This window comes from Malaclemys terrapin, chromosome 13, assembly GCF_027887155.1.
Source record: "Malaclemys terrapin pileata isolate rMalTer1 chromosome 13, rMalTer1.hap1, whole genome shotgun sequence".
NCBI lineage: Eukaryota > Metazoa > Chordata > Testudines > Emydidae > Malaclemys > Malaclemys terrapin.
In genome coordinates this window covers 12,618,489-12,643,377 of record NC_071517.1, presented here as the reverse complement: position 1 = coordinate 12,643,377, position 24,889 = coordinate 12,618,489, and the positions used below count along the sequence as shown (strand labels likewise).

Sequence of the window (24,889 nt, the reverse complement as noted above, 5' to 3'; positions counted from 1 at the left end):
GCCCCGCCCATACCCCCGCCCCAACCCCGCCCCCTCCCCAAAGTCTCCGCCCCCTCCCCTGCTTCCCGCGAACATTTAATTCGCGGGAAGCCTGAAGCAGGTAAGGGGGATGTGGGGGGGAGGAGGCGCGGCCCAGGCTGGCCCCCCGGCGGCTCCAGCCTGGGTCGGCTCGGGTCCTGGGGTGCCGGCCCCGGCCCCCGGCCGACCACCCCCGGCCCGCCCAGCACTGCCGGCCCCCGGCGGCCCGGCGCACCCCCCAGCTCCCCGGCGGCCCGGCTCCCCGCGGGCTCGGCTCCCCGGCTGACCGGGCTCCCCGCGGGCCCGGCTCCCCGCCGGCCTAGCTGACCGGGCTCCCCGCGGGCCCGGCTCCCCGCCGGCCCGGCTGACCGGGCTCCCTGCGGGCCCGGCTCCCCGCTGGCCCGGCTGACCGGGCTCCCCGCGGGCCCGGCTCCCCGCCGGCCCGGCTGACCGGGCTCCCCGAGGGCTCGGCTCCCCGCGGGCCCGGCTGACCGGCTCCCCGGCCCCGCCGGCCCGGCTGACCGGCTCCCCGCGGGCCCGGCTCCCCGCCGGCCCGGCTGACCGGCCCGGCTGACCGGCTCCCGGCCCGGCACCGCGCCCCCGGCTCTCCCTCCGGCCCCGCGCCCGGCCCGGCACTGTGACCCTGGTTCCCGGCCCGGCACCATGCCCCCGGACCCGCACCGCCGGCCCGGCCGAGCACCACCGAGCCCTCCCGATTTTCCCGGACATGCCCGGCTTTTGGGGATTTCCCCCCGGACGGGGATTTGAGCCCCCAAAAGCCGGACATGTCCGGGAAAATCCGGACGTATGGTAACCCTATATAAACTTACATTTAAAGAAAGAAAAGGAGCTGATAAGAGATTCACAGTTACTGTAATAGTGTGGCCCAGTGGGAAGAGCACTGGACTGGGACTCAGGACGCCAAATGGGTGATATTCCTGGGTCTAACACTGACTTATATTGCAATATTGAGCAAGTCACTTCACCTCTGCGTGCCACTGTAAGCTCTTCAGGATGGGGACCGTCTCTTATTATGGGTCTGTACAGCACCTAGCACATTCTTCGCTGGGGCTTCTAGGCACCGCTGTAATACAAATAATAATTTTTAACCAATAATGGCAGCTCGGGATGGTTTTTATATTGAAAACTATGCAAACTATGAATCTATTCCTGCTCCAAAGGCTTCATAGTCTAATAAATAATATATTTTACTCCAATCCTCCTAAAAAGCACTCTCATTGGGTTTTATTCACGCTGGTCAGCACTTACACAACTAACGAGAGCCCCTGTCTTCAGTACCATTTTTCTTTGCAAGTGAAAAATGCACCCTGAGTCACAGCAAGTTATTTCCACTTGTCAAGACAAAGGTTAATTAAATCTCAGCGACTACATCTAAAATCTAGCTCTGTGTCTATCTAGGGGTTTATATGACATGTTGCACTGTGCTACCTAAGCTGAAATAGGGCTGCGATTCAAAAATGACAAAGGCCAGGAAATTCACAATTAAGGCAGCTGACATTCTGCCCTTCACCCCACCCCTACACTCCTGTAGAAGGAAATAAAAACACCCACACAATTTGTACAAGTGAGAGCCAAGATTTACTCCAACACACCAAACAGGTTCTGCAGGATCGCAGTATTATTTAAATAGCTGTCCCCCTCCTCCGCCAAATGTTTCCTAGCTCTGGGTAAATTGCTACTTGGATTTTTGTTTTTGCTGAAGGGGTACAGGACACAGAGGGGATTTAGATGCATCATGTGCATACATCTTTGTATATCTACTTCCAGAGAGATTTGTATTATGGGTGCACAGAGAACTTTACATATTTTCTGTAAAAGATTTCTGCCTAGAATGTGAAATGAAGGGATAGGGACTGTCGGGCATAGCACTGTAAAGCTTCTTGCAGTGTAAAGTTTTGGAAATCAATATGTGTGATGTAAAGTAACTTGACTAACGGCCCAAATTGGCTCCAGTTGGAGCCAAGGACAAAATCCCCATTGAAGTCAACAGGAGCAGTAACCAAACTCTACAACTATGTACTTGTAATCACTGGTGATGCACAGATTGTACGTGAATTTGCTTACTTTTTATTTATTTATTTAAGAGAAGTCGAGCCAATATGCGCAATGAGTATTAGAAACCGCTGTTTGGGATGACTCATGAGATTGGCATGTGGAGTTTTTCATTAATACTGGCTTAAATGCATGCCAAGGAGGACTTCCCAAATTCAGTCAGTTATTGCTTGTCATGGAGATTAAAAATCCTATAGCACTTTATTCCACTCCAAAGGACTGCCCCAAATCTCTCTGTGTGTGTGTGAGAGAGAGAGAGACAGCAGAGAGCAAGTGTGAAAAATCGGGACAGGGGGTGGGGGGGTAATAGGAGCCTATATAAGAAAAAGACCCAAAAATCAGGACTGCCCCTATAAAATCGGGACATCTGGTCACCCGAGAGAGAGAGAGAAGGGGAGGGGAAGAGAGAGACAGAGAGATGGCTTCTAACTTTATAATGGGCCAAATAAAAATATTGGGGTCTTTGGAATCCAGATCTTAAGTTTACAATGTGGGCCCATGTTTTGTATTTACAGGTGAACTGCAAAAGAAAAGAAATAGGCTAGTACTTTTTAAAAAAACTTCTGATAGAAAAAAAAAATTAAAAAACACTTTTAAGCTTTTTTTGTCTGTTTGCTTTTTCACTTTAGAGACTTACATCCAGTCTAGCAGGAAAGACTCTGTGGCCTGGTCCCCACTAACGCCCCACTTCGGACTAAGGTACACAAATTCAGCTACGTTAATAATGTAGCTGAATTCGAAGTAACTTAGTCCGAACTTACCGCAGGTCCAGACGCGGCAGGGAGGCTCCCCCGTCGATGCCGCGTACTCCTCTCGCCGAGCTGGAGTACCGGCGTCGACGGCGAGCACTTCCAGGATCGATCCGGGATCGATTTATCGCGTCTAAACCAGACGCGATAAATCGATCCCAGAACATCGATTGCCTGCCGCCGTACCCTCCGGTAAGTGTAGACGTAAAGTGTGATGACTGGAGGTCTTCTGAAATCATTATGTCAACAGCCAAAAGGAGAAGAGATTTGTAATCGCTGTTTAAAACTTCAGAGTAACAGCCGTGTTAGTCTGTATCCGCAAAAAGAAGAACAGGAGTACTTGTGGCACCTTAGAGACTAACAAATTTATTAGAGCATAAGCTTTCGTGGACTACAGCCCACTTCTTCGGATGCATCCGAAGAAGTGGGCTGTAGTCCACGAAAGCTTATGCTCTAATAAATTTGTTAGTCTCTAAGGTGCCACAAGTACTCCTGTTCTTGTTTAAAACTTGTTGATTTTTGTTTGATTAAGTTAGCACATATTTAACTTCAAATTTTAATGGACCATTTGGAGAAAGGAAGTCTTTGTTAAAGAATCAATTCTGTCCTTTCAATTAAAATGTGAGTGCTAACAATATACATCCTCTGAGAACCTCAACAAGTCTCTGAACAAAAGCAGAATTGGCAGACCCAAGCTGGCATTCCTGAGTTTTCCAAGGTCAAAAATTAGCAGAAAAAAACCTCATTTAAAAAAAAAGTTTCTGTCTTATTTATCCATCAAAACGAAACAAAAAAATGGCACCAGCCCAGCCCATTAAAAAAAATCATTTGCATTTTTTTAAAAAAATGTACATGTATTTTTCTATCAGCTTTTTTTTTAACTTTGCCCACTAGATGGCTGTAATTGTTACTGTCATGTTTAATTTTTTTTCCAGGTTCTTGTCTTTAAGATGTTGTAATCCTCATTTTGTTATTTTTTATTCTGTCCTGTCAACCTCTGGTTTGTTATTTGAAGTGAGAGGTTGATGACTTTGCAATATTCTTGTGATGAATGTAACTGTAACACAGCAAAATGGTTCAATGTCCCACATTTGTATCATGTTTGGGAAACAAAAACCTCTATTTACAAGCATGCAATGGCAACTTATTTTTCTTTATTGTAAGAAACGGTTTTGATTTCTGAACGTAGCAAAAAATTATCAAAGACTAAATGATTCCTGACCAAGACTTTTCAGATGGTAAATCATTTCATGCACGTAGTTTGCAATAATTCTCAGATATTGCAAACATTTTGCAAATCTTGTGGATGAAAGATCAGAAGATGGAACTAAGTATGAGGTTGGGTACAATGGCTACCTGTATTATAGACATTGCTGATGGATGAATGTGGATGTAGGAAGGAGGCATGGCCTCCCTTAGAGAGTGACAAGGAGGGACCGCAACACATTCCCTGGTGGGCCAAACCAGAAGAGTCATGTCTGCCCTGCCAGAAATGGAAGGATGGGACAGGAAGGGGAAGTACAAAAGGTGGGCCCTGCAGCTCAGTTGGCTGGGAGCCGCCACAGGAGACAGATGCATCCCGCCTGCTGCTGGAGCCTGAGAGTAACTCCTGGGGTTGCCTCCTGAGGATTGGTCAGAACTCCCAGGACTGTTGGTTGACCAAGGCACTGAGGAACTGCCGGGGCTGCCCTGGCCGGATCTCCCCAGGCTGCCAGCCGATTGAGACACAGAGGAGCTGTTGGGGCTGCTGCCTGCAGACTGGCCAGCGTTCCCTGAGACAACGGACACAGGTACACCTGAGGGGGAGAGTAAGAAGCAGCCCATGGAAACCAGGCAACCATCTGGCTGCGATGTGATGCAGTTGGGTGGGCCCATGTCCCCCCTGCCACCCCACCCTGGGGATGGCAGTACTCCCTCCTCCTTAGGCCCAGAGGCCTGCGCGCCTCGGGCCCCTGTGCCTGAGCCCCTAGACTTTATTGGTGCGCCGCCCTGACTGGGCCTGAAGCTCATAGACTGCTTAGTCACGCTGACCTGCTGGCAGGTCAGAACCTACTAACTGTTGGCTGCTGTACTGTTCTGCCTGGCTGGAGGGCCAGAACACTAGTTGTAGCTAATTCCGCCCTTTGAGCTCACCTTTGCAGGTATGTGACAGCGGGGGAGGCATGGCCTCCCCCAGAGACTGACAAGGAGGGATGGCCACGCAGCCTACAGTGGAAAAGAGCCAGAACTCAGCTATAATGAATGTAAATGCAATAATTTATTTATGCACCTGGACACAGATAGGACCCCACAGCTCTTTTTGATTCTCCAGCTCCCAAACTAACTACACACAATCTATGCTGCTTGGTGTCATCAACACACAGGGTCTCTCTCCAAGGCCTACCATAGACTCAACAACGGTGAAATGAAATGACTGCACTGCAGGTGAGAAAACTACAGATCAAGGCAAGCTGGAAGTCCTCTTGTAAATTGTTTTCATAACCAAATAGATGGTGACTTTTGCAAGTAATGGACATGGAGTGAAAAGAGATATATATTTCAGGGGATAGTGTTAGACAGACACATAAACTAGCATTTGGGACTACGAGAATCTCTAGTTGCCTATTACAGTTATAGATATATGAAAAAAGATTAAGAGATGAGACCTCCACTTCTCATGTTGTTTTCCTGTTGCCATCTACCCTTTTTTAACATATAACCATTCTCATGCCTATTCTGGTGCTTTACCATTTTGGGTTTTATGAAGCAGCATTTCCCAATAAAAACAAAGAAAAAGGAGCTGGCCCTGAGCAATGCTGCCAGTCTCTGGTGAGTTTTCACATCTGGCTTTAGGCCCCAATTAAGCAAAGCACTTAAACACATGCTTAACTTTAAGTATATGCATTAAATCCCATTGGCTTCAATTACATTTAAGCATGAGATTAAGTTCTTTGCTGAGTTGGGGCCCTAGATTAGTAACCAAACTGTTTATATTGGTATAAAGCAGTGGTGGGCAACCTGCAGCTCACGGGCCGCACGCGGCCCATCAGGGTAATCTGCTGGCAGTCCGTGAGACATTTTGTTTACATTGACCATCCGCAGGCACGGCCTCCCGCAGCTCCCAGTGGCCACAGTTCACCATTCTCGGCCAATGGGAGCTGCGGGAAGTGGCGGGCCACAGGGATGTGCTGACCACCGTTTCCTGCAGCTCCCATTGGCCAGGAACAGTGAACCACGGCCACTGGAGGTTGCGGGGGGCCGTGTCTACAGACTGTCAATATAAACAAAATGTTTCGTGGCCTGCCAGTGGATTACCTTAATGGGCCGCATGCGGCCCACAGGCTGCAGGTTGCCCACCACTGGTATAAAGGCATTCACACCAGGGAGTTGTCCCGCTTTAACAGTATTAAGTTTCTAAACCAAGATAGTTAAAACAGTGTGTGCATGGACAAGTTCTTAGAAGGAAGAGTACCACCTATTAACTAGTCATCAGGACTTTCTACACCACCCTGGGGCAACCAACCAAATACTGGCCACACCTGACTACCTAGTTTATGAGATCACAATTCAAGGTGTTTCCTTTAGCCTCCACCCATGACTCAGTTGTTTTGTTTTTGTGGGAGAGTGCGTTCCTAGGTCTGAGTGTATTGCCCTTCATGGTGTGCATGCATCTTATCTGTCTAGGTATTTAAACTGCACTTGTCACGCTGGTATATATGAACACCTTCGAAACTGACATAAAATCTAACATATAGTGTAATTAGCCCTCAGATCCCTCTGGCTTCTTAGAAGAGAAGTTTCTCTAAGTAAAGTGACTCTTCCATGTTATCTTAATTATTTATAAGTCCTTCTTTTAATGTATAGAGAAACATTTACAGTTCAGCTGCTATGAGGAGGTTTGGCAGTCTTGTCTATTATCTAATATGATTCTTTCTCTTACCTTTCCCTTGAAAATATTTACTATCATCACCTTTTTGGGCCAATAGGTATGTTTTGCCAGAACTCAGACACATACCTGCTGCTGGTCCTTCTTTGTGTGTCCATTTCTGCAGTACACCTTGTTGAACAGGTTTTATTAAAACAAGCCCTATGCAACCATCATGCAAATAGAGCAGTTCTACCTCCTGCAGACAGGGACTGATCCCACTGAAGTCAATGGGAGCCTTTCCTATAATTCTCTAACAGGAGTTTCAAATATTGTCACAAACTTAGGGTTCTGAAGTGGTTTGCAATTTTATTTTCACCATACAGTTTGAAGTAGCTACAATAATAATGCAAAAACCATACTCTACAGGAGCTGCAGACAATGGGCTTGGTCCAGCTCATGACAAGTACAAAGCTATAGAGGCTAAGATTTTCAAAAGTGGCCTCTGATTTTGAATGCCTAACTTGAGACAATTTGGGCCTAATTTTCAGAGATACCAAGCACTTGTAGCTCCCATTAACTTCTGATGAAGTTGTGGATGCTCATCACTTTCTGATAATCATCAAGGTGAATAATCAAGGTGTCTCAAGTTGAGTGCCCAAGAACTGAGGCATCCAAAATTACTAAATATTTTTGATAATATGGACTTGGTTTGCACAGGAAACAGAACATTATTGGGACTGGTCCAAACTGTGGAACCACTTCTGCAGGAAATAGAAACTACCTCAACACTTCCCAGTCCAAATGCAAAAGACCCTTCCTCCACCTTGTCTTCACAAATAAAAATGCATACTGCACAGAACCAGGAGTGACAGGTTTGTATAATTTTTGGTGGTGCCCAGAACGCGTCCAAGTCCCTCCCTCCTCCCCCCCCCCCACCTGCCTAAGGCTCTGGGAGGAAGTTTGGATGCACGAGGGGTGCAGGCTCTGGGAGGAAGTTTGGGTGCTGGGTGCAGGCTCTGGGCTAGGGTAGGAGGTTGGGGTGCAGGGTGCAGGCTCTGGGAGGGAGTTTGGGTGCTGGGTGTGGGCTCTGGGCTGGGACAGGGGGTTGGGGTGCAGGAGTGGGTGTGGGAGGGGGTTTGGGGTGCTGGGTGCAGGAGGGGGTTTGGGTGCTTGGTGCGGGCTCTGGGCCGGGACAGGGTTGGGATGCAGGAGAGGGTGCAGGGCATGGGGCTGGGCCAGGGATGAGGAGTTTGGGGTGCAGCAGGCAGATTGCCCCAGCACTGGGGGCCAGAGAGGACTCCCCCAGACCTCTCCTCACCAGCATTGAGCTCTGGGGGAGAGGGGGCCCCTCCCTGGCTCCCCCAGCACAACACTCACCCAAGCTCTCCCCAGGCTGCTGCTCAGGAGGTCCAGCCAGGATAAGCCCCCCCACTCCCCGCCCCTTCGGAGTCAACTCGGAGTTGCCTGCCGGGGGGCTCCCTCAGCCGCCTCAGCCTGCCCCTGGCACCACTCCCTTGTAACCCGAAGCGGCCAGCGAGGGAGCACAGTGCAGAGCTGCAGGGAGCAGCCACCCGCTGCCTGGGGGAGGCACGCGGGGCTGGGGATGCTCTGGGGGAGGCATGCGGGGGCAGCAGGTTGGGCCGGGGAGAGACCCAGCCCCGAACATTGGTGGAGCTGGGCCCTGAGTTTGCAGGAGCCCAGGCACCACGGGCCCATATAACTCACCGGCCCTGCATAGAACATCACCTTTAACAAAAAGACACGCAAGCAGTATATCATCCTGTGGAGAGGAATGGAGACAGAACGGTAAATGACAGATATTCTTCACATTGTATAACTCATCATGAGTGCTCAGATATTCTGGAGTCAGGCAAGTATAAGAATCTGAACAGAGATGTGTTTTTCTGCATCTGATAGTTCTCTGAATTCTGATAAAGCTATCCAGGTTTAAGCAAAAATAGCCTGAGGAAGTTAATAATGCTGAGGCCAAAGGATATTCACTCAGAGGGCTGCTCTCTTTCTCAGACTGGGGATCAGGCATGTTATCTCCCAGGGCCTGAGCAAAAGTCCCCTGAAGCCAATGGAAAGACTCCCATTGACTTCAATGAGCTTTCGATCAGGTCACTACTGCAGACACCAGGCCATATTTTCTGAGAACGTTATATTTGTCAGATTTATCAAGATGATCTGTGTGTCTTTCTCCGTACCAAAATAGCTCATTAGCATGAACAAACCTGCCAGAAAGCTTTCAGTGGTGGATTTTTTGCATAATGCAGTTTTATTTTGAATGATTTCTGACCCTGCTAATAAAAATATTTCCTTTGACTGTGCTTCCCCTCTTAGAAGCTATCTATTCCAGACACAGCTGCTCTGCCATTATTTAGCCAGGTAAGCATGACACTATTTAAAATAGCGAACTAGAGCATTAGCAAAACGTTTGTCTCAATCCAAGGCCAACCAGGGAGGCTGTACCATTGAGATGCAACCTTGGATGCCCCTTGGAGCCTTTTTGTCTGCATCATGTGGGTTTGTGCTGAATTTAAGGCACCTAGGGATGGAATTTGTGACAATCTGACATGGTTTTAGAAGCATTATTTCACAGCCTCAAATACCGTTTTAACATTTTTTGGCTCTCTCTATTGATCACTGTATGGTCAGCAGTTTAATTATTTACCATGATACATATTGTATCATTTAGTCATCAAAGCATAAATTTTATAATACAAGGGTAGCTTCTTTTTTCCCCAACTACAAATCCTATTCTGCTGGGAGAAGCAATCATAGCTCTGCTTGGTTGGCTTTCTGCCATCTAACTGCTCCTTTAAAAAAAAACGTACCTCCCGTTCAAGGAACTCGATGTCCTGTTAGCAGGGCAGGACGTCAGTGTTTCTATGGAAACTCTTCCCTAAGAGTCTTTCTCCGCGCTGCTGCTACGTATTGTATGACCAGCTTTGTATACCTCAATTCATTACAGGGATTGTGACGAAAAGAGAGCAGGTTTTGCCTGAAGAGAAAAAGCATTTAAAAAAACAAATATTAATAAAACAAACCACTAAAACTGAAGGCCCTAAAGCTATTTGGTGTATGAGTTGTGAATGGAATCTGCTGTCCTGTATAATACAGAGAATGAGAAATACCAGCCGCTGAATAATTAGCTCAGCTGAAAAAGCTTATTAATTCTACAGAGGGCCCTTTCTCTACCAAGTATCCAGGAGGGGATTTGCTATCCAACTATCACAAGCTCATCACCATGCTATTTGAGCAACTTGGAGATAGAGCGGGGCCTGAATCAAAACACTCTGATATGAACTGCCTTGAGCTTAGGGGCAGTTCCAAATTAGATCCAGATCCAAATTTTGCAGCTGAATTAACCTCTGTGAATGGTGCATGAAATTATAATGAAGGTAAACTAAGGTTAGTGTCCCAAGTGCCCCAACAGTAGAGCAACCATTGGACCCAACAGATAATTGTTTGTATGGCATTTAAATATGAACTCCACTGGCTAGTACTACAGATAGCCACTAATCACATTCAAAGTACCCAGACTTGTGCCATTTCTGTAACTGAGTGCAGTGGGTAAGGCACAGGATTGGGAATCTGAAGACCTTGATTCTATTCCCAGCTCTGTCATGGATTTGTTTTGTGACCTTCTAGTCAAAAGTGTCTGCTCATTTTGGAAAGGTGGAATGTTTAAGATGCTCATCTTGAGACGCCTGGGACCCAATTTTCCCATTTGGTTTTTTTGTTGTTGTTTTTTTTTAAGTTTCCTAGGGAAGCAAAGAGGGTTAGGAGACTTAAGTATTTTAAACTATTCCAGCTTCCTGGTGCTGTGTTAAAGAATCCTATTAACTTTAATTGATGTTTCTGAGTACATTCTCATTGATTTAATACAAGCTCACTCTTTATGCAGAGAACATTCTATTCTCAGAGTATAATCTAGAGTATTTTAGACCCATACATCAGACATTTCCTGATAACATAATTTAGAAAGATGATCTAATTACCGCCTATGGTGTACACACAGCATTCACATGCTTGCCAACATACAATGAACCTTTGACCCCTTTCAGAGTATACACAGAGAGAAACTCTAAAAGCTTGTTTTGTTGAAAACCTTTTCCATCTCTTTCATGATCCTGGCCCCCATGCCATTGCTTTTGTAGCTGTACCTTCATAGTAATGTCTCACACTGAAATTATCTAGAAGGATTCTCAAAGCATTTTACAAAAGACATTCAGGAATCAATTCATGCAGCACTCAAATTCATCTATTCCTGGGGTGGAGAATAGCAGCCAGATGGACAATTGGCACATGGCATGCTGCATAACGGTGGGGAGTGGTCAGGGAAATTTTAGCTGTGGCAAACTTCTCAACTTAAAAAAAGTGCCATAGATCTTTAATGTCCATACAGAGCAGACAGAATCTCAGTTTTTAAGAGCTTGTCTTAATGCTCCAAAGCGTGGGTTGGAATTCATCTGATGTCTTTTAGAAGTATGTCCTATTCCATAAATATAATTGTAATGGTCCTATTGTTATGGCTCAAGATTGATGTTTTGAAGCACTTTGATCATGTCAATCAGCACACAAGCGCTGTGTTACATCATTATCGCAGGGGTGGGAGAAAGTAGAGCATAGAACATTAGAGTCTCAACTTTTCACATCCAAGTCCCTGGTTCAAATCTGCCTGAATTCAGTAGTGACTGGAACATTTTTCTCCATAATGGCAGCTTACGTGAAATAAGCAAGCAGCGAAATAAGCAATGTGCTTCATAATCAATAAATATGCGCATCACAAACAAAAAGAAAAAAAGAAGAAAAAAATCACCCCTGCAATTATGCCCTAGTCAGAAGCCTCAGCTGGGAAGTCAATGATTGAACTGGTCATGAAGACTTAACTACCATCTCATCTAGAAAGAGGTCCCTTCACAATATATTTTTCCTCATTACAAAGTCACTGCATAATGGAACAATTTAGCTCAGCTGTCAGTCTCAGCTAAAGATAGGTTTGGAACTGTAATAGGAGATAGGAGAGATGCAGGTTAGGATTGAGAAGCCTTGGCAGAGCGGTCAATAGGAACTGTGCCCACACTTATGGGAGTTTTGCCATCGACTTCACTAAGAGCAGAATTAGACTTTAAGCCTTATGCAATACTCTTTTGTATGTTGGGTCCCTGTTTATCTGAGAATCTGGCTCTCTCCATGTTATACTGCAACAGTGGAGGTCAGCTTTGCAGCTGGAACGGACAGTCACATTGGACAGCTACAACTTGGGGCTGGAGATAGTGGAGAGCCCTGAACTCTAGAATTTGCTTTCCCACCAAGGTCCAAATTTTACCACACTGCAAACGCCCACCTATTAAACTAGGCTTTTCCTGAGGGATCGGGGTAGAGAAAATCTTAGTTGCTGGTGGCTGGGGGTATTTTAGCTGGCAGTGTGTTAATGGTGGGTATTACATAAAAAAAACATTTTTATTACTAACTGTCCATAGAAAATAATAAATAAAATAACTGTATCCCTCACTCTTGTGGAAACCACATTTACATACGATTAAAGAAGGGGAAGGGCCAGAGTCTCCATCACAGGCCTTGTGTACAGTGGGGCTAAAACAGTACTAACTGAACTGGTTTCAAACACCGCTTAAGGTTGGTTTGACTCCCACGGCTTGCCGGCGCACCACCATATCAGAACTCTTAAAAAAAAAAAATCACACTCTGGACTAGGCCCCCAATCCTAGGGATCCACATATAGGCCATTTACTAGGAAGCTGATGGGGCTCTGCGTAGGAGTAAGGGTCTGTGTGGGCACAGCCTTCACGGAACTGGGACTTCAAGGTCTCTCAGGTGCAGAGCATGGTTTTGAAGTGGTTATGGGCTATATTCCCCCACCCCTCCATCTTTCCTTCTCTCCAGTACTGTCTTCCCCACAACTCTACTAGAAAAATAGAGTGGGGGAGAGGGGGAAGAGACAAAACTGAACATCCTCCCACCTACTGTGTCCTTCTCCCATCTACTCACCCTCTGCCACTGACCAAGGCCTGGTGAGCCATGCTGCCAGGAAAGCAGGTTGCAAAGAAGGATAGCACCAGCTACCGCAGCACTTCCTGCTATGCCCTTGCTGGGAGGCACTATGCACAGACTGAGGAGGCCTCACTGAGCAGCTTCCTCCCTTACTCCCTCCACAGTGGAGTCCGTGCAGCAGTGTGAGGAAGCACTTTGGAAAGTGATTAGCTGAAGCGCTTAGTCAGGAGTCTGTGGAGAGGCCAGGAGTTTGAGAGAGAAGGGGGCAATTCTTGAGGGCATGACCAGGAGTATAAATTGGGGTGGTGAGGAGGACTAGGAGTGTGAGCTGGGATACAGGGATGAGGAATGTGAAGGCCAGGCATGCGACCAAGAATGTGAGTTATATAGAAAAGGCCTAGGTGGTGAACCAGGACTGCTAGAGAGAGGCCTGGAGGGGAGGATCATGAGGGGAAAGGACTTTTACAAGCAAGATGCTGCTTGTACAAACAGTACCCTCCAAGATTACAGTCATGCAGCCCCTCATGTTACCAGTACATGTACCAAGGGCTGTAATTCTTGTCAGCTCTGGAGCGAGAAGAGGAAACTTGGTGAGAAGAGAAAATGGGAATAATTCAGATGGGTTGTGGGGAAGCAGGAGCAAGAGTGCAAAGGAAGCGTGAGACTGGAACTGGCCTCCTTGCCACAGCACATGTACATCAAATGAAGCTGGTATATCAGGGACAGGCATCTCCTGCTTAGAAATCAGTATCTCTAACTCTGGGGATGCATTGCTGTTTTTTTAAACTAGCAGCCCCTTCTATCCTAGGCTTCTGTGACCCAGGGCAGTCACTAAACAAACAATAACTGGCAACTGTGAGGCTCATTAGTGCTAACTCAAGCAACCTGTGCTGTTTGTAACTCCCTCAACTTGGGCCCAGCAAGACTTAGGAAGCTGTATTCTACCAGTACAGCAGGAGTCTGATTGGGACAAGGGGAAGGTGAAAGGATTATGAGCAGTGCTTGAATTATGGGAAGAAGTGTTGGGGGAGGCTGAATGTCAAGTGTCTTGCTTTAATCTAAACAGTAACCAGAAGTAAGAGGTCCATGAGACAGAAGTGAGGTAGCCCTTAAAAGTAATAAGGGGGCCTGGCCTCTAAGCACCCCTTCCCCCCTGGTTATGAGTTTAGTGATTGTTAACAGTAATTCTTAGGCTGCGCTCAGTGGCTTCATTTTACAACTGGGAGCTTGGGAGAAAAGGGATGCTAACTGGAAGGAAAATAGAAGCAACTGAATGCTGTCCTGCTTAGCAGAAAACAAGGTAAGAATAAGTTCTTGTTTGCACACATGAGGGAACTACTGGTAGCCCTTATGGTACTAACTCTTTTGCCTTAATGCCTATATGGTACTGTCCCAAATCCCCAGTCTGCACAGGGCCAGGAACTGTCTGATGAACCTGGTTTAAAACTGGTTCAGGCTAAATCTGCTGCTGCCCAGAGTGGATAGGCCCAAAACTATACAGTTTAAGTACAGTTTTAACTAGGGTTACCATACGTCCTCTTTTTCCTGGACATGTCCGGCTTTTCAGCACTCAAACCCCCGTCCGGGGGGAATTGCCAAAAAGCCAAACATGTCCGGGAAAATGGCCGCTCTGCTCCTCCCCTGACTCTTCAGCTCTGTTTAAGAGCCGAGCTGCCCGAGCGCTACCAGCTTCAGGCAGCCCCCATGCCTCCGGACCCCAGCCGCCGGCCGGGCACTTCCCCTCCCGGGCTCCGGCGGCGCAGGGTCCGGAGGCATGGGGGCTGCCCGAAGCCAGTAGCGCTGGGGCAGCTCGGCTCTTAAACAGAGCCGAAGAGTCAGGGGAGGAGCAGAGCCTCCAGCCGCGGCGGCTCTGCTCCTCCCCGACTCTTCAGCTCTGTTTAAGAGCCGAGCACTACGGGCTTTGGGCAGCCCCCATACCTCCGGACCCTGCGCCGCCGGAGCCCAGGAGGGGAAGTGCCCGGCTGGGGGCGCAGGGTCCGGAGGCAAGGGGGCTGCCCGAAGCCCAAGCGCTACCGGCTTCATGGTTTGCCGGGCAGCCTCCAGACCCTGCGCCCCCGGCTGGGCGCTTCCCCTCCCGGGCTCTAGCTGTGCTGCGGAAGCGCTGGCCGGGGGCGCAGGGTCTGGGGGCTGCCCGGCAAACCGTGAAGCCGGTAGCGCTCGGGCAGCCCTTTCCGCGTGGGAGGGAGGAGGGGCGGAGTTAGGGCGGGGAAGGGGCGGAGTTGGGGCAGGGCGGGGCTGGGGTGGGGAAATGGGCGGGGCCAGGGCCCGTGGAGGGTCCTCTTTTTTTATTTGCTAGATATGGTAACCCTAGTTTTAACTCTTGTATGGTGATAGGTTTCAGAGTGGTAGTTGTGCTAGTCTATCAGCAAAAACAACGAGGAGTCCTTGTGGCACCTTAGAGACTAACAAATTGATTTGGGCATAAGCTTTTGCCCAAATAAATTTGTTAGTCTCTAAGGTGCCACAAGGACTCCTCGTAGTTTTAACTCTGTCCATGCTAACTAGCTAAACTGTATTTAAGCATGGTTTAAAACTAGAACAACAAATGCAGTTTCTAGATGGGGCCACAGAGGGGATAAACATTGAGTAGGAAAAATTAGGGGGAGGAGGGGATACAGACTAGAGAGAGGAAAAAATCTAAATGTTTTTTTAAAATGTTACTATACAAAACTCAGCCAGACATTGGAGTTTTTTGAGTTTTTTGAATGGGAAAATTGAGATTAAAATACTAATCTCTGTTGATTTCATTGTGGAGCAACAAAAATGAGGGTGGCTGAAAGGATTGACCTATGAGGAAAGATTAAAAGAGCTAAATATGTATAGCTTGGCTAAGCAACAGCAGGGGATGAGGAACATATCTGCAGTGTGGAAACATAGAAGAGGGAGGATTATTACTTAAGGAGGCACAAGGAGTTTGAGTATTGATGATGGGAAGAAATTTAAATTGTTTAGGTTGACTGCTACGAAAAAACTCCCCTAAGACAGTGAAACATCTCCAAAAATAAGTAATGAAAGCACTACCCCTTGGAACATTTAAATACAACATTGGACTAAACCCTGGAGCCAACATTTTAAAAAGTGATTAGTGATTTTAAACACCTCCATTCCTGAATATCCAACATGAGACACCTTAAAAAGGGCTTCATTTACAAAAGTGGGTGCTCAGTTCTTTCTGTAAATCTGGCCCCTTTTAAGGTCTCACAGGTTGGGCACCCAACATCACTAGTCACAATATTTTGGCCTGTGCCAATCTGGAATTCCGCGACAGGGGAAATCGTCCCCTGGGCAGCTATGTTGGTTTTAGAACAGCTCTGCAAAGGCTTTACTAAGGCTACTCTGAGACTTTGCTTATAAAAACAAAACCAAGAAACTGAGAACCTTGCTATTTGAGTTAACTGAAATGGACTGAGAAAGCCCAGTCCTCTTCCCTTCCCCCCACCTGAACAGCTGAGTACACATAACTGCAGTGAAGTCTGAGTAAAAGCAAAATCTGCAAAAAAAAATCAGCTACTTAGCAGATGTGGCCTAACGATATAGTGAGCTGATTGCCTAAGGTGGCCATTCCCTATTGGAAATGGTTCCCAATGCAGGTGTCCTATCAGCCGTTCTTCAAAACCTGTTCAAAAGAAGTCAACTGCATCCAGGTCAGTTGATCCTGGAATTTAATGGTGATGAAGGAAGCTACTTGACCCTTTGCTTTCTGAGCTGACAAAACCTGGGTTCTTCACTGCTTCACCAATAGGTTTGGGCATGAGGGGAATGACTAGATTGGAAAAGTATTCCCTATAAGGGTAAGAGACACATGGGCAAGAATTAAAACTTGACCTGTTCTAACATCTATAGTCTCTGCCTGTCCTAAATTTGTGGCCTTGTCTGAATATTATTACCAACTTCTGAATATTGTGTTGCCTTGTCTCAAAGATCATACTCAGTGGTAGAATAATGCAAAATATACTGAGGACTACTCTTACAAATGGCAAGCGCTAGGTGAAAATACTTAGGCTTACTCATCAACCTAACCTTCCTCCTCCAATAACATAATCTAATTGTAGAGACTGACAAAAACAGGGGTGGCTTGGGGTTTGCAAAAGATTGTCAGTCAGGTTTTGTAGAACCAGCAATAGCTTGGAACCAGTTTCCATTTTATCTGAACTCCCAAAGCTCCTAGTGGTTTGAATAAATGGTTCTGGTTTTGATCCATATGTCTGTCCAGATTTTCAAAGTGCATTTCATTTGCACATGTGAAAAGATGCCTACCACTGGGAAGCAAACATAGAATATGCAATGGCTTGATTACATTGAGCGTTACTGCTCTGTATAGAGGGGTTCTGATGATGTGGGTTATGTAACTGGATTGTTAATGCTTTTTATATGTTGGCAGAATTGAAATTAAAAGAGGAAATTATTCTCCTGATGCTCAACTCTAATCCCCATCTGTCTGTGTTTTTACTTTTCTGCACTTGCAAAGCTCCCTGATCAAAAGGTCTTGAACAGATTCCAGATTTCCAGTTTAGTTTGCTTATGCAACCAAAAATATTATGGCAGAATTTCCTAGGGGTGATGAAGCATATATTTTCAGTTCCTCTGATTCTCTCAGTCTGAGGATTGCTAAAAATGGCAAAGATTTAGCTCATTTCATAGTGTTAACACCACAACCAGCTTTTTTTATTTTAAGGGTTGGTTTTTTTTGTTTTTTTTTTTAAGATAGATATAGCCTCAAGTTTTGCAATGAGGCAATATGGTCAGAAACAGAGACTTGCTGAATGTACCTTATCTTTCAGCAGAAAGAAAAGGGCCCTGTCTTAATACAACCAAGGCAAACAGGAGACTAGTCAAAAGTGGAAATGGAGCCTGAATTGCAAACTGGGGAAGCCTGGACACACAAAGTTCAAGGATATTTGGATCTAGGGCTCATACAGATAAGGATCCAGGGCTAATAGAGATAAGGGTCAGCTGCAAGGCTGGGGATGGGATCTGACCTTCATTATGATTTTGGTTGTACTTGGACCCATCCTTAGTTGAAAATTAGCAGGCCCATTGACCTGCTTAATCTTCCTTCCGCTCCTGCTACCCCCAGCCCTTTCTTTGGTTTTGGAGACCTGTGTTAGTGCTAGAGTTGCATGACCACTGCCAGGCTTGCTTCATGGGTGTTGATGGGAATCTTACTGTGGGTTTTCCATGGAGTTCCATATTTTGTGCTTGGAATGAACTCGAAGCACAGCTTTGTCTTGGTTTGGTGGTGGATATTCTGCTTAGGAGTGGGAGGAGGATGGCAAAAGGAGCAAAGAATGTGAAAGGGGGAAATTAAGTGGGATAGGGAAAAATCATAAAGTGTAGCAGAGAGCAGGGCAGAAAGAAGGAAAACAAGAGGGAGAGAAAATCTACTGAATAATAGCTATTATATAAATCTCTCTCTTGCAACACTGGTTAATCTCATTAACATTAAAAGTGCAGGGGAAATGCCCCCTGGGGTCTCTTTCCGACAGTAGTACTGTTGCTATTGCAGGAGGAACATCCAACCCTGAGCTCAGAGGTTGGCACCTGCAGATGAACACCTTTCAATTCACCTCTCATGTTTGCTGTACGTTTCTAAAGTGGGACAATGGGGACAATTAATACCATTTCACATATGAGGACATGTAGGAGGATAGCCAAAGCTTGCAACATTTATCCACACAGTCCAGGATCTCAAAGTTGGAGCAGATGGCAGGAAGGATGTCTTGTGCTATTTGTATTAGGTGTGCAGTTAATAAAGAGATTTTTAATACAGAAGAAAATCTTTATTTTTCCTTGCATTGACATGCATGCCCATTCACACACTGTGGCTTTCAGTCTGTACTTATTATCGCAGTTATGGATATGCCGGACAAGAATATGTAGTGGGACACATCTTCATAGCCAGTGCTGTCATGTTTCTGATGTCTGTTAGATAACAGGCTTTGTGCTGCAATTCTTGATTTTAAAAGTTTGAACCACAAATTTTCTTTCGAAAACAACATCCTTAATTCAGTTAAGGAAGGGCCAAGAGATTACATATAAAACCACAGAAGGAAAACATTACTAACAGTCCATGAAATCTGAGTCGGCTACCATATTTAGACCCTGACACTGCAAGTGGATCTTGATGAGTGTCTCTGATGCCTGTCCAGAGCCCTGTTGACTTCAATGGCACGTCACATGGGCATTGGGGGCAATATCAGAGGCCTAGTTATTATACCTACTAATAAATAAAAGCTGTGTACTACCTGAAACCACTCGCCTAGTTTCAGGATTCACTGGAATTCAGATCAAGTTCACTGAAAGTTTGCAAATTGTTTTAACAAAGCTGGGCTGATTTTTATGGTTTTGCACTGTAATCATGTTGCAATTGGTAAGGTCACCCTTCTTTAGCAGTTATACAATGTGGTTTCTCTTCCACTGAGTTGAGTTCTTTACTTCTTTCCATATTCTATCTAAAAACACAATGAAAGTCTATTTCATCATGTGCTTTATCCTCACTCATTGCTTTCCTATTTTTGAGTTTACTGATGGTTTTTCTAACTTTTTCCATCTTAATATTTCCTAAATCAATATCAAGCTCTAGTGCTAGGTCATCATGTATTTGTAGTAGTTGACTAGGACTTGGTCTATTTAAAACAGCCTGAAAATGGTTTGCCATTTTCTTTTGTTCTTCTTCTGTATTAAGAGTTTCCATTTGCATTTTTAATAGGGGATCCAGTATTGCTAAAGTTTCCTGTTAGTTGTTTAATTGTATTAGACAAGGTTATAAAGTCACCTCTTCGGCTAGCATCCTCAGCCTCTTGTAGCACTCCTTTTTACCACTGTCTAGAGCTCTGTATTCTCCTTGCCACTTGTTTGTCTCTTCACGACTTAGCATCCATGAATTTTTGCTTTATACTTCTTTTCCATTACTGCCAAAGTCCATTCTTCCCTTTAAGATGGTGGTGGTGTTTATTAAAACTTTCTTAGTACATTTTAGATAGCACATTCTGTTTTTCCGCAGAATATCAATGTCGTGGTTTTCTTCAGTTTAACTCCATTAGAACACTAAACCAGTTCTTCAGTTCAAGATGAAAAGCACTTCTTGTGTTTGGGTCTTTTAATTGTGCCCTGTTGATGCATGGTCTTGACCCTACCATCTGCAATAACTGGAGAGGAATCATATTACTCTCAGTGCCTGGGGAAAATCATGTGCATCATCATCCCGAACGTATCAAGAAACAAATAGCCCTTCAACTTCGAGAGGAACAAGCAGGATTTCGACCACTGAAATCATGTGCAGACCATATTGTTGCTCTCAGACATATTATAGGACTAAGTGTGAGGTGGAAAACACCTCTTGTGATAAATTGTATAGGTTTCCAGAAGTCTTTTGACAGAATACACAAAGGCAGTCTCTGGAGAATTATGGCATAGTGCAGGCAAAAATAATTGGAATTATCAAGAATCTACATGATGATGCTGAGTGTACAGTCAGCGATGGTGATGTCTGCAGATGGTTTGCAGAGACAACTGGAGTAAGGCAAGGGTAAATTATGTCCCCACTATTCTTTGCACTGGTCATTAACTATGCCATGAGGAAAGTAACCACAGAAAGCAACCAAGGAATTTGTATGGACAAGTGATAAAGCGCCATTGGATGGCCTCATTTTTACTGATGACCTTGTTCTGATTAGTTCAACACATTACTTAATGGAAGCTTTTGGCAGATACAGCAAAACAAGTTGGTTTGTTCATCAACAAGGGAAAGAGTAAGTATACGGGCATCATTAGAGTGGATAAAGAAACACCAGAAGAAGTAAGTCACTTTACCTACCTAGGGAGAGGGAGGTGCGGTGATGGTGACATCATGCTAGATAACATCCCCCTCCCCGAAAAAGCAACCAACTTTCACATACTTGAAAAGATTTGGAAAAGTAGTATGATTGGCACAGACACACAATATTTTTTTTTTTTTAACACTGGCATCATATCTGTTCTTTTATATAGAGCAGTCTCACAAATCTACAATAGAAATTATAAAAAGATCAACTCATTCCAAAGTAAATGCGTGTGGAATATCTTCAGAGCTCATTAGAAAGAGTTCATTACAACATCAGAAATTCTCGGTAGAGCACACCAATCTACAGAATCAAATATGGTAAGAAGACAACGATGGAAATATTTAGGTCATGCTTTAAGGATGCCACCAACATGACTTCCCCAGCAAGTGATAATATGGACACTACCTGGAAAAAGAAAAAGAGGGGGCGACCTAGAGAAACATTATGCAGAACAATACAGAAAGAAACCAGATCCATCAACATGACACTCAGAAGCCTGAACAGAGCAGTACAAGACCAAAATAAGTGTCAGAAACTGGTGGATGCCCTATACACCTAAAGGGTGCAGTAGGATAAGAAATAAGAATTGGAATTTAGCTGCTTTGTGGAGTTTTGATTGTTTCAACAGAGTTTCACATTGAGATGTCACATTCACTGCAACTGAACGCAAAGAAAACATCTACATGAACCTCTGAAAAATTAAAACTTGAGTTTTGCCTGGTTTTCTTGTTCTGTTGCAATAATTTGTTAGTGTGCTGTCCAGATGGCCACCTAAGTCTTGTCCAATTTGGATGATATAAGTGTGTTGAGAATTCACTGCCATTGTATAACCCAGGCAATACTGTCATAAGAAACACCAGTTATGGAAAAACCTAGCAGATTTTTCGATGAATATAATATTGAGGAGTTTCCAAAGGACATGGAAAAAATCCCCAAAAGTTAAGGCAAGATATAAAAGTAGAAATACTACAGGCGATTCTAAATCCTAAAAGCTTGGCTCCACCTCTACTTTCTGCAGCAATTTTAAGTGACTAATGAATAGAGCTGAATGGAGAATGATCATTCCATTTTGTGGATGATTTTGAGACTTCAAAAATTTTCATTCTGATTTGGAATTAAAACAAAACTTTGAAATTCTCCAAAGCTGAAATCTGAAAAAGAAAGAACAAAACAAAAACGTAGTGTCTGATATTTTGCCATTCTGTGGCAGCCTGCTGGGATTTCAGGCAGCCAGTTCCCAGGAGTCAGGGCAGCTAGCCTGACAGAGACTTTTATGAAATTTTCCCTTTGCTCTAGAAGTGCTGCAGCTGTGGTGTTTGGCCCCTAAGCATGTGCTTAAGTGCCATTGACTTAACTGTGCGCATAACTTTAATTGTGAAGCGCTTTGCTGAATAGGAATGGATTTAAGTCCATGCACAGTCTTAAGTGTATGCTTTGGTGCTTTGCAGAATCATCCTGAAGGATAAGTGCATGCTTTAGCGTTTTGCTCAATTGGGGCCCAGGTAGTACTCAGAACCTAGTACAAGGTCTCCAAAGCCTGGCATCTTTCACAAGAGGTAAATTCAAAACACACAGTTAGAAAATACAGTTCTAGAAAGTGGTTTAAAAAAAAAAAGTCTAGAGAAGAGGAAGAAAAACAACCCCTGAGGAAATAATTAAACTGAGGGCAAGACATCTGTGGGGTTTAAAAAAGAAAATGTTACTAGTGCTAGTTTAGCATTTGGATACGGATGAAAGATGCTTTAGATACAGAGAGCTGATTCTGGCTTTTTTTTTTTTTTTAAGTTTTATCACTGATGCCATTGAATTGCTGCTGTAGGGTCAGACAAGTTCTGCCTCACACATTTAGCCCTCTGGTAAGGGTCCTGAAAGGAGGCTGTTCTGCTAGTGAAGAATGTAGGTTTAACTGCTGGTGATCAATGCATTCTGGGGGGGTTTGTGCAATGAAAAGGGTCACTGATCAAATGTTGCTGTTCTCAGCAGCGAGCACCTGGTTTATAAATAACTCCAGATATAGTTACCTCATGACCTTCATTTCTCAGCACTGACAAACCAACTCTGAGCCAATCAAAAGTTATCATTCTCACCCACTCCCTGAACAAATAACACTCTGTCTTATGGACTCCTAACCCAACACATCTGTGATAATGAGTGCCCTCTGTAGGAAACCAGCGTGTTTACATTCAGTCTGCACAGTCTCTTTGGTCAGACACTGCCACGTACAAGTAAGGTGAGTGGTGCTGGTCTTGAAATGATTAAATAAAATCTGATCTTTCATAGACGTACACTGGCATTGAGCTTCCCTAGGAAAAGATATCCAGATCTGCCTTCTTGTGTACCAATGAGTATTCATTTCATACATGCTGCATTCTTAACTTTTCACTATTTGGTAGAAGGTTGGCCATATATACAGGCTCTTGTCCTGTACAGTATATAAAACGTGACATACAAGACTAGCAATCTTTCATGTAATTTAATGCAAAATAGTTCCATTTAGACTGATTAGACATGAAATTCACCAGTGTTTTATAATTGGTTTCATATTTTACATGCTTTTTATGAAAGATCAAGCTATTGTAAATGAGCACTTGCCACCTCCATCTGTGTACCATGAAACACTTTCATAATGGAACTAAAACAAGAAGGCAAAAATCTCTGGTTACTCACACTTCAAAATCTCAGGCCAGGTTGTCAGAGTTTCAAGCAACCCTGGGCTGATGTGGAGCTTGGAGGGAAAGACTCGGTGACCTGAAACGAAACAAAACGTGGCTGTTCCAGGATTTGTTTTAACCTAGTACATAATGTTTGTGTAGCAATTGGGTCAGTAGTTAACTCCTGGCTGGAAGAAACCCTAATCGGTTCTTCCAGCAAGTTAATTTCTGTACCGTATCTCCTGACGTAAATAGGCAAGGTATAAATACCTGCAGAATTGTCCCAACTTGGGGGGGGGGGGGAGAAGGAGGGCAATTAGAGGCAAAAATCATGGGCCAAATTCATGTCTTGACATGTGTCCTCTTACTATGACGTGCTGATCTCTTACTCTTTCTTGTAATACTATGGGACTAGGACTCTGATATAGGCTCAGGCAGAAGAAGAATATTTTTATTTCTTTAGAAAGAAACTTGCATTTACCATTATCTATTGCTTGAATTCATAGCTAATAACTTATCTAATCTCACCATTCTTCTGATTGAGAATTATCTGCCAAGAGATCTGTTTTCTAAAAATTTGCTTTAGAAATTTTACCAAGGGACTATTATGAAAAATTCTTGGTGTGGAGTTCATTAGTGAGTGGTTTGTTGTGAATATTTGATATTATCAAAATGATCTTTGTGATTGGTAACCCTAAACTGCATGTTATGTTTCTATTCCTTGACTGGCTGGACATAAAACTTAGAATTGGGTTTTCTTGCATGGATGCTTGTGGAATGCAAACTTAAATTTGCCTCACGTCAATATTTTCTAGTATTCGTTTTAAAATTCACTGCTCCCACAAACATCCTGTCAGTAAACTTGATCACTAGACTGTTTTGTGAAGGCAAACACAAAAGGGGCCTGTTCAGTCAGTTATTTAAATATTCATGGATTTCTTTCAGTAATCTCTATTAGGAGCAAAGTAAATTACTTATGTACATTTTTTCACATTTGCCATAGTATAAAAGTCCCTTTTACACTTTCTTATGGAAAATATTTTGAAAACCATACTTCTCAGGGACAGCTCTGCTTGTTTAGTGCATGTTACCTGACTCTAGCTTTTCAGTGACGGTGCTGGAAGGGGTCATGTGCATGACCCCTACAAACACAAGTCTGTTTCATAAACACATCAGCTCCTGTCCCCTACCTGATAATGTAGTCCATCATCCACATCATCTCTGTTAACAAACTGATGGCTGCTAAGGTTATATTATAAATAGCAAACAGAATAACTCTAAAGAAAGCTTGTGTAAAAATAAATCTAACATGAGCAAATGGAGAAAGAAATACACAAAACAATTGAAATGTAGTATCAATAGAATGGCTTTGAAAGTTACAGGCAGTTACAGGGTTTGTGTTTTAAGGGTTTTTGCTAATGCATATGCTTGTTATATGTGGTTAATCCCAGGTCAGGGAATCTTTACAAATGGGCAGCATAGCTGAGTGTGTAGATCCACCGTTTGTCAGGGTGAAATTAAAACCCTTTCCCTGAAAAGAGAGCTGCAGCAGATGGCAGCTTTTCTTTCTGCTGACATTTCTTGAAGGTTTAAAAGCTTTGCTTTATTTTAAAATGTCTCTTTCAGCAGAGGCAATGCTCACTGACACTTATAAACTAACATGAATCTTCTCAAAGTTTCTAAAAATCT

General features: G+C 44.4%; 1 long non-coding RNA gene across 1 annotated transcript in view; it reads right to left on the bottom strand.

Moving 5' to 3' along the window:
• The window catches only part of LOC128847318 (uncharacterized), a 37,849-nt gene extending 14,550 nt beyond the window's left edge, over positions 1–23,299 (bottom strand). Inside the window, exons 1-4 of the long non-coding RNA XR_008446894.1 lie at positions 23,217–23,299; positions 9,525–9,691; positions 8,413–8,467; positions 1,005–1,102 (exon numbers count right to left, since the gene is read on the bottom strand). This is a non-coding gene — a long non-coding RNA (uncharacterized LOC128847318). The remainder of the gene's footprint in view (positions 1–1,004; positions 1,103–8,412; positions 8,468–9,524; positions 9,692–23,216) is intronic.
• Positions 23,300–24,889: the final 1,590 nt, after the last annotated feature.